The sequence below is a fragment of the Pongo abelii genome, chromosome 16, assembly GCF_028885655.2.
Source record: "Pongo abelii isolate AG06213 chromosome 16, NHGRI_mPonAbe1-v2.0_pri, whole genome shotgun sequence".
Lineage (NCBI taxonomy): Eukaryota > Metazoa > Chordata > Mammalia > Primates > Hominidae > Pongo > Pongo abelii.
Window position 1 is genome coordinate 38213046 of NC_072001.2, and position 14860 is coordinate 38227905.

At 38.8% G+C, this 14860-nt stretch overlaps 1 protein-coding gene and 1 pseudogene across 2 annotated transcripts in view; one reads left to right on the plus strand and one right to left on the minus strand.

Moving 5' to 3' along the window:
• Positions 1–14860, minus strand: part of DPH6 (diphthamine biosynthesis 6) — a 450913-nt gene that overhangs the window by 281251 nt on the left and 154802 nt on the right. The gene's annotated exons all lie outside the window — the stretch shown is intronic.
• LOC103892486 (heterogeneous nuclear ribonucleoprotein A1-like) lies at positions 12366–13460 on the plus strand (annotated as a pseudogene).

The window sequence follows — 14860 nt, forward strand, 5'->3', positions numbered from 1 at the left end:
ATGACGCTGGCCTCATAAAATGAGTTAGGGAGGATTCCCTCTTTTTCTATTGATCAGAATAGTTTCAGAAGGAATGGTACCAGCTCCTCCTTGTACCTCTGGTAGAATTCAGCTGTGAATCTATCTGGTCCTGGATTGTTTTTCGTTGGGAAGCTATTAATTATTTCCTCAATTTCAGAGCCTGTTGTTGGTCTATTCAGAGATTCAACTTCTTCCTGGTTTAGTCTTGGGAGGGTGTATGTGTTGAGGAATTTACCCATTTCTTCTAGATTTTCTAGTTTATTTGTGTAGAGGTGTTTATAGTATTCTCTGATGGTAGTTTGCATTTCTGGGGGATCAGTGGTGATATCCCCTTTGTCATTTTTTATTGCATCAATTTGATTCTTCTCTCTTTTCTTCTTTATTAGTCTTGCTAGCAGTCTATCAATTTTGTTGATGTTTTCAAAAAAACCACCGCCTGGATTCATTGATTTTTTGAAGGGTTTTTTGTGTCTCTATTTCCTTCAGTTCTGCTCTGATCTTTGTTATTTCTTGCCTTCTGCTAGCTTTTGAATGTGTTTGCTGTTGCTTCTCTAGTTCTTTTAATTGTGATGTTAGGGTGTCAATTTTAGATCTTTCCTGCTTTCTCTTGTGGGCATTTAGTGCTATAAATTTGCCTCTACACACTGCTTTGAATGTGTCCCAGAGATTCTGGTATGTTGTGTCTTTGTTCTCGTTGGTTTCAAAGAACATCTTTATTTCTGCCTTCATTTCGTTATGTACCCAGTAGTCATTCAGGAGCAGGTTGTTCAGTTTCCATGTAGTTGAGTGGTTCTGAGTGAGTTTCTCAATCCTAAGTTCTAGTTTGTTTGCACTGTGGTCTGAGAGACAGTTTGTTATAATTTCTGTTCTTTTACATTTGCTGAGGAGTGCTTTACTTCCAACTATGTGGTCAGTTTTGGAATAGGTGTGGTGTGGTGCTGAAAAGAATGTATATTCTGCTGATTTGGGGTGGAGAGTTCTGTAGACGTCTATTAGGTCTGCTTGCTGCAGAGCTGAGTTCAATTCCTGGATATCGTTGTTAACTCTCTGTCTCATTGATCTGTCTAATGTTGACAGTGGGGTGTTAAAGTCTCCCATTATTATTGTGTGGGAGTCTAAGTCTCTTTGTAGGTCACTAAGGACTTGCTTTATGAATCTGGGTGCTCCTGTATTGGGTGCATATATATTTAGGATAGTTAGCTCTTCTTGTTGAATTGATCCCTTTACCATTATGTAATGACCTTCTTTGTCTCTTTTGATCTTTGTTGGTTTAAAGTCTGTTTTATCAGAGACTAGGATTGCAACCCCTGCCTTTTTTTGTTTTCCATTTGCTTGGTAGATCTTCCTCCATCCCTTTATTTTGAGTCTATGTGTGTCTCTGCACCTGAGATGGGTTTCCAGAATACAGCACACTGATGGGTCTTGACTCTATCCAATTTGCCAGTCTGTGCCTTTTAATTGTAGCATTTAGCCCATTTACATTTAAGGTTAGTATTGTTATGTGTGAATTTGATCCTGTCATTATGATGTTAGCTGGTTATTTTGGTCATTATTTGGTGCAGTTTCTTCTTAGCCTCAATGTCTTTACAATTTGGCATGTTTTTGCAGTGGCTGGTACTGCTTGTTCCTTTCCATGTTTAGTGCTTCCTTCAGGAGCTCTTTTAGGGCAGGCCTGGTGGTGACAAAATCTCTCAGCATTTGCTTGTCTGTAAAGGATTTTATTTCTCCTTCACTTATGAAGCTTAGTTTAGCTGGATATGAAATTCTGGGTTGAAAATTCTTCTCTTTAAGAATGTTGAATATTGGCCCCCACTCTCTTCTGGCTTGTAGAGTTTCTCCCGAGAGATCAGCTGTTAGTCTGATGGGATTCCCTTTGTGGATAACCCGATGTTTCTCTCTGGCTGCGCTTGACATTTTTTCCTCATTGCAACTTTGGTAAAACTGACAATTATGTGTCTTGGAGTTGCTCTTCTCGAGGAGTATCTTTGTGGCATTCTCTGTATTTCCTGAATTTGAATGTTAGCCTGCCTTGCTAGATTGCGGAAGTTCTCCTGGATAATATCCTGCAGAGTGTTTTCCAACTTGGTTCCATTCTCCCCGTCACTTTCAGGTACACCAATTAGATGTAGATTTGGTCTTTTCACATAGTCCCATATTTCTTGGAGGCTTTGTTCGTTTCTTTTTATTCTTTTTTCTCTAAACTTCTCTTCACGCTTCATTTCATTCATTTCATCTTCCATCGCTGATACCCTTCCTTCCAGTTGATCGCATCAGTTACTGAGACTTGTGCATTCGTCACGTAGTTCTCATGGTGTGGTTTTCAGCTCCATCACGTCCTTTAAAGACTTCTCTGCATTGGTTATTCTAGTTATCCATTCGTCTAATTTTTTTTCAAAGTTTTTAACTTCTTTGCCATTGGTTTGAACTTCCTCCTTTAGCTCGGAGTAGTTTGATCTTCTGAAGCCTTCCTCTCTCAACTCCTCAAAGTCATTCTCCGTCCAGCTTTGTTCCATTGCTGGTGAGGAGCTGTGTTCCTTTGGAGGAGGAGAGGCACTCTGATTTTTAGAGTTTCTGGTTTTTCTGCTCTGTTTTTTCCCCTTCTTTGTGGTTTTGTCTACCTTTGGTCTTTGATGATGGTGACGTAAAGATGGGTTTTTGGTGTGGATGTCCTTTCTGTTTGTTAGTTTTCCTTCTAACAGTCAGGACCCCTCAGCTGCAGGTCCATTGGAGTTTACTGGAGGTCCACTCCAGACCCTGTTTGCCTGGGTATCAGCAGTGGAGGCTGCAGAGCAGCGGATATTGGTGAGCTGCAAATGCTGCTGCCTGATCGGTCCTCTGGAAGTTTTTTCTCAGAGGAGTACCCGGCCATGTGAGGTGTCAGTCTGCCCCTACTAGGGGGTGCCTCCCAGTTAGGTTACTCGGGAGTCAGGGACCCACTTGAGGAGGCACTCTGCCCATTCTCAGATCTCAAGCTGCATGCTGGGAGAACCGCTACTCTCTTCAAAGCTGTCAGACAGAGACATTTAAGTCTGCAGAGGTTATTGCTGCCTTTTGTTTGTCTCTGCCCTGCCCCCAGAGGTGGAGCCTACAGAGGCAGGCAGGCCTCCTGGAGCTGTGGTGGGCTCCACCCAGTTCGAGCTTCCTGGCCGCTTTGTTTACCTACTTAAGCCTGAGAAATGGCAGGCACCTGTCCCCCAGCCTTGCTGCCGCCTTGCAGTTTGATCTCAGACTGCTGTGCTAGCAGTGAGCGAGGCTCCGTGGGCGTAGGACCCTCCAAGCCAGGTGCGGGATATAATCTCCTGGTGTGCAGTTTGTTAAGCCTGTTGGAAAAGTGCAGTATTAGGGTGGGAGTGACCCGATTTTCCAGGTGCTGTCTGTCACCCCTTTCTTTGACTAGGAAAGGGAATTCCCTGACCCCTTGCGCTTCCCGGGTGAGGTGATGCCTCGCCCTGCTTCAGCTCACGCACGGTGCACTGCACCCACTGTCCTGCACCCACTGTCCGGCACTCCCCAGTGAGAGGAACCTGGTACCTCAGTTGGAAATGCAGAAATCACCCGTCTTCTGCGTCGCTCACGCTGGGAGCTGTAGGCTGGTGCTGTTCCTATTCGGCCATCTTGATCCCAACCACAATCTCACATATATCCAAATTCTGCTGTGTTCTCTTTTAGAGAAGGTGAAAATTGGGTTGCCATCTAATTACTGTTAGGGTAAGCTTTTTAAAACGTTTGAACAGATGTGGCTAACCTGGGTGATTTCATGGTTTGTAAGAATGCCTTGGAGTTTCAGCATTTTAAAAATGAATTCCTAGTAAATTAAAAAATTACTTACATGAATCTATTTTCTTTCTGGCACACCTATTTATATAGTTAAATATTCGTATTTATGATAGCTCCATTGGAATACTGCTGATTACTGAACTGAATGGCTAAGAGCATCATGATTTCCCTAAGATTGTAATAATCATAATTGTTGAATTTCTGATTAAATCAAACTTTTTCTTCTTTTAAATCAGTATCATTTATCTGTTAGTCATTTTAAAATGGAAAAAAAATAAAAAAGCCAAACTCATACTTCTTCACCTTCCACCTGCACCTAGAGGAAACAATGAGGTTCACAAAAATCACAATTTCATTTTATAAACGGTATTCTTAACATAGAAGATAATTCATTCATAACACTTATTAGGGATGTATTTATTGAATATCTTCTCTAGGTTTAGTATTGTTTTAGGTACTAGGGATAAAAATGGGAGCAGCCGTGTATCCTGCATAAAACAGCTTATTGTCTTGTATAGACCAAAAGTTAAATAAGCAATTACAATATAGGGTAGTGATTATTTTGGCAGATGCATGAAATGCTGTGACAGTATAAAGCAGGTTACCAATCTAAAAGGAAGCTAAAAGTCTTCTCAAAGTAAATAAAACTTAAGCTGAGTTCTAAAGGATTAAGTTAACTCTGAAAGATGGAAGGGGGAAGAGAGAAGGTAAGAGAGAAGAAGGAACGAGTATTCTAGAAGAAACTGCACGTGTTAAATCCCAGAGCACATGATAGGTACCAGAAATTTAAATGAGTTTGGCATAGCTGGAGCATAACTGGATGAGTAATGGCAGTGAGACAAGGCTGAAAGTCTAGACAGAGGACAGGTTTTACACGGCTTCATAAGCCATGCTAAGTCATTATCCTAAGGTCAGAGAGAACCCATGGAGAAGTTTTAAGCAAAAAACTGACCTGATTGCATCTGCACTTTAGAAACATCATTTTGGATGAATGATGGAGAATGGGCCTGGATATAAGTCTAGAAGCAGAAAGAACTGAGCAGTTGCTGGAGGAATCTAGGCAGGAGGTGAAGGTTTCCCAAGCTGGAAAGTAGCAGTGGGGATGCAGAGGAGAGAGTAGATATTTTAAGAGATTTTCTTCGGAGGCTGAAACTGTAGGAGAGAAAATGTAGTACCTCTTCCTCTTCCATCACAAGGTTCATGGTTGAGGAACTTATGACAAAAGATGAATTAGAAAAGAAAAGCAGAAAAGCATACAAATTTATTTAATAAGTTTTATATGACATGGGAAGACTTCATAATGGAATGAAGATCCAAAGAAACAGGAAACGGTTTTTTTGTTTGTTTGTTTGTTTTTAGAGTTGTGCAGAAGTATGAATGGAGGAGAAAAGGGTATAATCTAATGGCAATAAACTGGGGTGGAACTCAGCAAGGCCAATTAGTTCAGATTCTTTTCTGTATCCCTGTGTGACATTCCTTTCCTCTGGGTGTAGAGAGGATGGCTCTGGAATGAAGGTCTTATGACTTTAGGGGAAAGTCAAAGGATTCTTTTATGGCCCACTTCAGGGCCATAAAAAGAATGGAGGGAGGTCAGAAAGTGATCTTCCTGCTTCTGCTGTTTTCTCGAATGTCAAGGTGGCATATTTTGGGGTAGTGTCCTGAACTCCATCAAAATTAACAATTAACTGAATACAGGATTGAGGAAAGTTAAAAAAGAAATTTAGGAAAATTCTCAGCTTTCTGCATTTGGAAAGTGAATAGATGGTAGTTCTGTTTACTGATACAGAGAACCTAGTATGAGTAGTAGTTTTCTGGGAGAGTCCAGAGGCCTTATCCTTTTCCAATTTATGTGGCATATAATACCACTTATGTCTCAAATCTTTTCAATTATCTTCCTCAGGCTTCCACATTACTATATTTTCTAAGTTATTGTTATGCTTCTCTGACTCCTTTCCCTCCTGCTCTTCCTAAGTTATAAATATCCCTCACTGTTTTCTCTAGAATATGTTCTTCTCTCTTAATGCGTTCCCTATAACAGCGCCATGCACTCCATGGCTTCAACCATCACTCTTATGCTATTCTGCTGCTGCTAATACTAATACTATCACTACTAATTAAAGACTATTTGGTTTATGACTTAAGGTTAAGATAATTATATTATCACCTTATTTAATACTCAAAATGAATTTTAAAAATAAAAAAGAGCACAGGCTTGAAATCAGATAAACTTAACCATGAATTCCAGTTTTGCTACTTCCCAGCTGGGCAATGGAAATACTCACCCCATGAGTGATTCCTCATTGTAAATAATAGTACTGATCTCATAGATGATTAAATAAAATAATGCATAAAAAGCACTTAGCACAGTGTACAGCACTTAGTAAGCACTTAATAAAAACACAACTTAATTCTAAGAGTGGGTACAGTGCATGTTGTAATGAGACACAGTGAAAGCAGCATTGCATCATCAGTTAAAAGCACTGGCTTTGGAGACAGACAGTTCTTGGTTCATTCAAATCCTGGCTGTCACTTTCTAGCTACATGATCTTAGGTTATGTAAGTGCCTTCTCTGAGCCTTGAACTTGTGATCTGTAAAATGGAGATGACAATAGTACCAACCTCATAGGATAACTGTTTTCAGGAATAAAACCACATGAATGGAATGCCAAAAGTGCCATCCAGCACATAACATATACTCAATAAAGGGGCTGCTAATTTTATTTTTTACTCTTTTCCAGAGGTAAAAACTAGCTTGATTTGCAAAAGTTATCAGCCTAGAACCAAACAAAACCAGGACTTAAAGTTATGTTTGACTCTTCATAACATCCTGATAGATAACAAACCTTAGTCTTTAGCCTGAACATGTCAATTGTGCTCCAATCTGATAGGTTAAAAGACATATGCCTTTGGTTTATATGTTATAATCTAAAATTAAATATGTGTAAGGTTAAGCTTATCATGTTCTTTCTCAATCCTGTTCTCTGCAGAAATAAATGCTTCCAGTTCTCCCAATTATTATGTGTGGACCAATCTTCAATTTTTTCTTTCCTAGCTCCTGGCAATTTGGTGCTAATTTCTTTTTCAATCTTCCATAAAAATCTTTCTTTCAGCTTTGTTCCATCTCTCCATCACTACTGTCAATGGTTAAATACTGTGAACTCTCACACCTCTTTCCCATAACAGCATCTTATACTCCTTTTCATTTCCATCTTCTACTACTAATCCATGAATACTGCTGCCAGCTTAAATCTCCTGAGATTTCTTTCAATAATATAAATTTCAGTTGGAGAGAATTCTAAATTTTATTTCTTACCTCAAATCACTTGGCCCACCTCTCAAGCCTCTTCACGAATGGGCCTTACATTCCCACCTAACCTATTTTTACTGATCTACCAACACAAGCTCTTAGTTTCATTTGGACCAAATTTCTTTGTTGTCCTTGAATGCCTTCTTGCCAAAGAGTCTTCATTCATATTGATTCACTTTGTTGCCACCACCCATGTAGATTTCACCCATCCTTCAAATCAGTTCTAACCCTTTCTTCAGCTACTCCAGGTCATGTGGGCATCTTCCAACTTTTAGCTCCCAAGTGCTTTTATGGTAAGTATCAGTTTGACTTTACCTAGTTAAATTTATTAGGGATATCCCCCCCTCACGTTCTATACTCTACATTCCATGGAAGATGCCAAGTCTTTGATTTATTTTCTAGTTCTTACAGCAGTTACCATAGAACTGGACACAGAAGCCCTTACACGTAGCAGTTAGCACAGAACTGGGTATAGAAGTTCTTACACATACTTATCATTCAATTCTATCAGTACCACATGACATTATCAACTAACAGCTCATCTACAACATGCTTTCAGAGAAATGTGAGGGTCATATTGGAACAGCCACTAGCTGCTGAGGACCCACACCTCTTTTTGTCAAATACTACTAAAAATCTCAATAGATACTACTGCCAGTTACACTACTTAAAACACACCTTTGAGAATCCCACTCTCTTCCTTGGAAACCTTCAGTTACTCCTCATTGTTTACATAATTGAATCCTCCTCCAGTATCCAAAATCTCTCACAATATGGCTGCAAATTCCTTTGTCAGCTTTATCAATTTATATACACTTATCACAGCACAAGAATTCCTCTGGCGGCTCCTGCCATCATGACCTCTGGCCATGATTCATCTCCACGCTGGCAGAAACCAACCAAGCCCCATTCGACCGAACAGAAAGGGCAGCAGTTAGTCTTGGGCTTTAACGTCAGATATGCTGCAGGCCCATTTGCCCTTCAATACTCAAAATATATTCTAAATAAGTGAGACTAACTTCTGAAAATACATTGTGTTTCTCCTTCCCCATGTGTTGATACAAACTGTTCTCTTACCTGTAACAATCCAGCCAGTCAAAAACCCTATCTATCCTTCAAGCTCATTCGGACTATCAATTTATCTCTGAATTCTCTCACAACATGTAATTTTTTTCCCTGAAATTCTGTGATACATGATTTTTACTCTCTTAAAGTACATTTTAATATACCTTATAATTTTTATTTATAATAGCCATTGGATGTCTCAATCATAAAGTTATACAAAGTTCTATATATCCTTCCAACTTGGTTATGTTCAAAATTCAAAATCTTCTTTCAAAGATGTTCCAAACCCTTTTGACTTCCAAGGTCAGTTAAAGGCATTTTTTTCCATAAAGTCACACTGCAGGGAACAAGTCTTAAAATTCTTTCTCACCCACAACATCAAATCAATTTTTGTGAACTTTTCTTTCCATTTTGTTTTTTAAGTAATAGGTAACTGGGACTGCAAGTTGTGCTTTTGTCAAACCTATAAGGAAGACAAGTTAACTTCTATAGAAAAGTGAGAAGAAAATGTGTCAATTAACAAGAACTGGATCTAATCTTTTATGAGGTAGGGAACAATTTAGGAAAGGAAGTCTGTATTTTTAAATATGTGTCTTTCTTGTTAAAAATGAATACATGCCCTAACAACCTTTAAGCTTGAAATCTAACTTGCATTTATCCAGGTTTAGCTCTTACAGCACCCAGCAGAGTGGTATGCTTCTTAAGTAGTCAATACATTTCTGTTTACCTTTGACTCAAGGCTGGAGGCCAGATTTCCCAATTCTTTGACAGCTGGCTTAGAAAGAGCAACTAAACCTATACACTCACAATTTTTAAAAATATAATTTTGCTCTTCCATCTAGCACATGACTTTTACTTAGATGATCATAAGAAATCTCGAAGAATAACTGCTATGGTAAAGATGGTAGATTGAACCCATGCATCTACTTTCACTCCCTTTTAAAATGTTACTGGAAAATATTTCATAAAATGGCATAAACCCACAGAGATGGAGAACACAGGAGAGGAGGTGACAGCATTAACCAATTTATCAGGACCAAGAACACTGAGCCTGTGGCCAACAATGGGGAATGCTGAGGACCAATCTGATTTACACAATAGAATAATCAAAAGGGTAGGGAGCTAGTGACACCAGGTACCTCTGGAAGTGAGAGGGAAATAAAAAGGGCACTAATTAACAAGCAGTCAGATTCTTAGGTCCCTCTCTAGGCTGGCTACTGCTTCTCTTCTACCCTGGCAGAATGCTGGAGGTTTATTCCCTGCAGCAGATAAACAGAGGAACTGGCCTGGGAGAAATGAGACATAGTTACGGACAGAGGTATATAATAAAAATAGATGGAATCAATTTATATATTTTTATATATATATATATACACACACACATACACACACATACACACACACACACACACACACACACACAAGATTCTGAGACCTCTAGCTATTTTTCCCATACAACTCCTAGAAAAAAGCAAATTAGAGCATGCTATCACCTTCAAGACAGGAGAACGGAGAATCCTTTGCTTTGGAATATGAACAGCTCAGATTAAGTAGTCTTGCTATACTTTCTGTGATACTGTGAAATAGTAAGAAATAAATATCTGTTCTCTGCCCCTGCTTCCCAAGATGGAGCTCCTAATACTCTTGTAGATAGGAGTGCCAGGAGAATCTTTTCTTCAAACATTTGGTCTTTGACGCCAGTTCCAGAGACAGAGCTCCTAAGACCTTTGTAATTTCCTGAGTGACAGAAACATCTTTTGTTCTAATGAGGTGACCCTTGGTGGGCTCCTGGATAGCCTTGGGATGGGCAATGGTTGCCAGGGAAACCAACCTTGTGATTAGAGGGTTGGAACTTATAGCCCTATCCCCTAGCTACCTGGAAACGGAAAAGTGCTGAAAGTTTAGTTGCTCACCAATGGCCAGTGACATAATCACACCTACATAATGAAGCCTCCATGAAAACCCAAATGGACAAGGTTCAGAGAGCTTCCAGATCGCTGATCACATGGAGCTGCCTAGAGGATGGTGCGCTGAGAGACAGCCTGGAAGCTCTGCGCCGCCTTCCTACATACATTGCCCTATGCATCTCTGCATCTGGCTGTTCATCTGTATCCTAAACTATATCCTTTAAGAATAAACCAGTAAATGTAAGTAAAGTGTTTCCCAGAGTCTGTGAGCTGTTCTAGCAAATTAATAGAACCCAAGAAAAAGGTCATGGGAATGCCTGATTTATGGCCAGTTAGTCAGAAGTATAGGTAACAACCTACTACTTGTGGTTGGCATCTGAAGTGGTGGGAGTTTCGTGGGACTGAACCTTTAATCTGTGGTATCAGAATTAAATTGAATAGTAAGACAGACAGTTGGTGTCTGCTGGAGAATTGCTTGGTGTGTGGGAAAAACCTCACACATCTGGTGTCACAAGTGTTGTGCTGAGTGGTGTGCAAGCATAGAGAAAAAAATAAATAGTTTATTTTTTCTTCAGATTCCACTACAGTAAAACTCAGGGTCAAAAAGCCCCATCCACATACCTAGTGCTTACAATCAAATTCTTAGGCTCCCTGCTCTTAAATATTAGCATAATAACACAGATTACAAGAAATCTGAGGAACATTTCTAAAATGAAAGTTAGAGACCAAAACAAACAGTGAGGAAAACAGACTATGCATGGGAGAAGAAAATGAAAACAAACAAAAGCTATCAATATTCTTAGGGAGATTAGAGAATATACTACATTAAGGATGGGGTATTATAGCTTTAAATAAAAAGAACATTTAAAGAACAAAAAAAAGCTTTTAAATATTAAAAATGACATAAAAACAAGATTAGAAGCAAAATTGAGAAATTCTAGAAAGAACAAAATGAATTAGATCAAAATTAGGAGACAAAAGTTAAAAGTTAAAGAACATTTAAATAACAGAAATAAAGAAGAATTTATAGAATAATAGAAATTCTAAAAGCAAAGCCAGAGGGGAGGTACACCAATGAAATAATTCAAGACAACTTCCCACAACTCAAATTTCCAAACTGAATATTATTCCTGTTCCAGCACAGTGGATAAAAACATACACACCCAAGATACACCTAAGAGTCACAATTCTAGGGGCAAAAAGAATATCCTATACACTTCCAAAGAAGAAAGGGAGAGATATGGAGAAAGTTATCACATACATTTAGTCAGGAATCAGAATGGCTTTGGGCTTTTCAACAGTACACCAAGCTACAAGGCAATGGAGCAATACTATCAACATCCAGAAGGAAAATAATTCCCAAAACAGAATTCTATGACCGGTGACAGAATCAATCAAATGTGAGGAAAGATTGAAGACATTTTCAGGTATGCACAGTCTTCAAAAATTTACGCCCATGGGTACTTTCTTAGAAATCTCTTGGAGAATGTGCTTCACAAAAATAAGAGTTAATAAAGGAAAACACTGGATCCAGGCAACAAGGACTCCCAACACAGAAAGAAGGTAAAGGGAACCCCAGTATTATGAGGACATGCTCGAATGTTAGCCTTATAATAGGCATAGCGAGAACTTGGTTCAGATTAGATCAAGTCAGAAGGCTCTGGAAAAGACTTCTTCAGGAAGAAACTGACAAAATACTTCATAGGTCTGAACATCTGGTTAAGAGATTAGAAAACTGGCAATGAGTGTAGCGCTGAATTTGTGATAAGTACAGAGACTACTAAATAAATGAAACAAGACAATCATTCACTCAAGAGAAAAAATAAAAGTTGTACAGGAAAAGAAAGGTTTATTACCAGAGTTTATTACTTGACTTAGCTGTGTATTGGGTTTTTACAGTTATTACAATATAAACACTGGATACTGATCCAATCAGAATTGCAATATAACAATATAGGAAGATGGAAGAAGGGAAAGAGAACATATATGTAATGGAGGGAAAGGGAGTAAACACAGTGAAATCTGCATATTCCAGAGTGGAAAGTCAATAAATAATGCAAATATGAGTGGTGGTGGCAGTGAATCAAGAAGTAGTAATGCAAACATACAATCAGAGACATAGAGGTAAATATCAAAAACAACATGGAAGGCTGTTTCTGTGTCAAAGACTGAAGAACCATTTGAGAATATAAACCTTGACTAACATTTAAAAATATTACAAAATTAGCCTTTCTGCCAGTGGACACCACCGAAGAAGCATCGTTAAAGTCTCTCTTCCCCCTGCCATCATGTCTAAGTCAGAGTCTCCAAAAGGGCCTGAACAGCTGAGGAAGCTCTTATTGGAGGGTTGAGCTTGGAAACAACCGATGAGAGCCCGAGGAGCCATTTTGAGCAATGGGGAATGCTCTCGGACTGTGTGATAATGAGAGATCCAAACACCAAACATTCCAGGGGCTTTGGGTTTGTCTCATATGCCACTGTGGAGGAGGTGGATGCAGCCATGAACGCAAGGCCACACAAGGTGGATGGAAGAGTTGTGGAACCAAAGAGAGCTGTCTAAGAAGATTCTCAAAGACCAGGTGCCCACTTAACTGTGAAAAAGATATTTGTTGGTGGCATTAAAGAAGACACAGAAGAACATCACCTAAGAGATTATTTTCAACAGTACAGAAAAATTGAAGAAAAGGGGCTTTGCCTTTGTAACCTTCGATAACCATGACTTCGTGGATAAGACTGTCATTCAGAAACACCATACTGTGAATGGCCACAACTGTGAAGTTAGGAAAGCCCTGTCAAAGCAAGAGATGGCTAGTGCTTCATCCAGCCAAAGAGGACAAAGTGGTTCTGGAAACTTTGGTGGTGGTTGTGGAGACAGTTTCGGTGGGAATGACAACTTTGGTAGTGGAGGAAACTTCAGTGATCATGGTGGCTTTGGTGGCAGCTGTGGTGCTGATGGGTATGGTGGCAGTGGGGATGGCTATAATGGATTTGGTAATGATGGTGGTTATGGAGGAAGCGGCCCTGGTTACTCTGGAGGAAGCAGGGGCTATGGAAGTGGTGGACAGGGTTATGGAAACCAGGGCAGTGGCTATGGCAGGAGTGACAGCTATGACAGCTATAACAATGGAGGCAGAGGTGGCTTTGGTGGTGGTAGTGGAAGCAATTTTGGAGGTGGAGGAAGCTACAATGATTTTGGCAATTACAACAATCAATCTTCAAATTTTGGAACCATGAAGGTAGAAAACTTTGGAGGCAGAAACTCTGGCTCCTATAGTGGTGGAGGCCAATACTTTGCCAAACCACGACACCAAGGTGGCTATGGTGGTTCCAGTAGCAGCAGTAGCTACGACAGTGGCAGAAGATTTTAATTACTGCCAGGAAACAAAGCTTAACAGGAGAGGAGAGCCAGAGAAGTTGACAGGGAAACTACAGGTTATAACAGATTTGTGAACTCAGTCAAGCACAGTGGTGGCAGGGCCTAGCTGCTACAAAGAAGACATGCTTAGATAAATACTCATGTGTATGGGCAAAAGACTCAAGGACTGTATTTGTGACGAGTTTTATAACATGTCATTTTAGTTTATCTTCTGTGGAAAGTGTAAAGCATTCCAACAAAGGGTATTAATGTAGATTTTTTGTGTGTGCCCATGCTGTTGATTGCTAAATGTAATAGTCTAATTGTCACGCTGAATAAATGTGTCTTTTTAAAAAATGTGTTGTGTAGTTAGTCTACTCTGAAGCCATCTTGGTAAATTTCCCCAACAGTGTGAAGTTAGAATTCCTTCAGGGTGATGCCAGGTTGTATTTGGAATTTATATACAACCTGCTTGTGTGGAGAAGCCATTGTCTTCAGAAACCTTTGTGTAGTTGACTGATAGTTACTGTTGTGACCTGAAGTTCACCATGAAAAGGGATTACCCAAGCAAAATCATGGAATTATTGGTTATAAAAATGATGTTGGCACATCCTATGCAATATACCTAAATTGAATAATGGTACCAGATAAAAGTATAGATGGGACTGAAGCTTGTATATCATCCATTATTACGTGTAATCAATAAACTAATTCTCTTGAAAAAAATTACACAATTAGAATACTATTAATAAACAATGAAGCTGTTCAAAGAATAGTTCTAAACCTTTAATAGTGCAATTTGTATTAAAATTTACCTTCCTTTTGGAAAATGAGAAAATGGTCTTAGGACATAAAGCCCAACAAAACATAAAACAATTACATAATCCATTATTCACTTATAAGATTATAATTTAAAAATTCTACAGAAGTTTAAGAAACAATGGCTAAAATTATTTCATGGAGTAGTTAGTGTATAAGCCTTAAAGTTTTGTATTCTTTAATCCAGAAATTATATTCCTAGGAACTTAAGAAAACAATAACCAGAAATGTGCATGAAGATTTATTAGAAAAGATGACAATCATAATGTTATTTTTAATGATTTAGAAAAACCAATCTTTCCAACAACAGATAACTTATAATATCTTATATAATTATTTCATTATGCATATATCATAAGTAAATAATGATACCTTCATATGTAAAATACAAATATGATTAAAATCTACCCAGCCATTAATTAATGTCTTTTCAAAGTATACTTAGTTATGTAGGAAAATGAACATGGCATGTTAGAAGAAAAAGGAGGCAAAACTGTATGTATAGTTGAATCCCATTATGTAAATAAAACATACACAAGTGTTTAACTACATAACCTTGTATATAAAACAAATTCTTAGGAAATAAATCATGAGGGAATACACCAATAT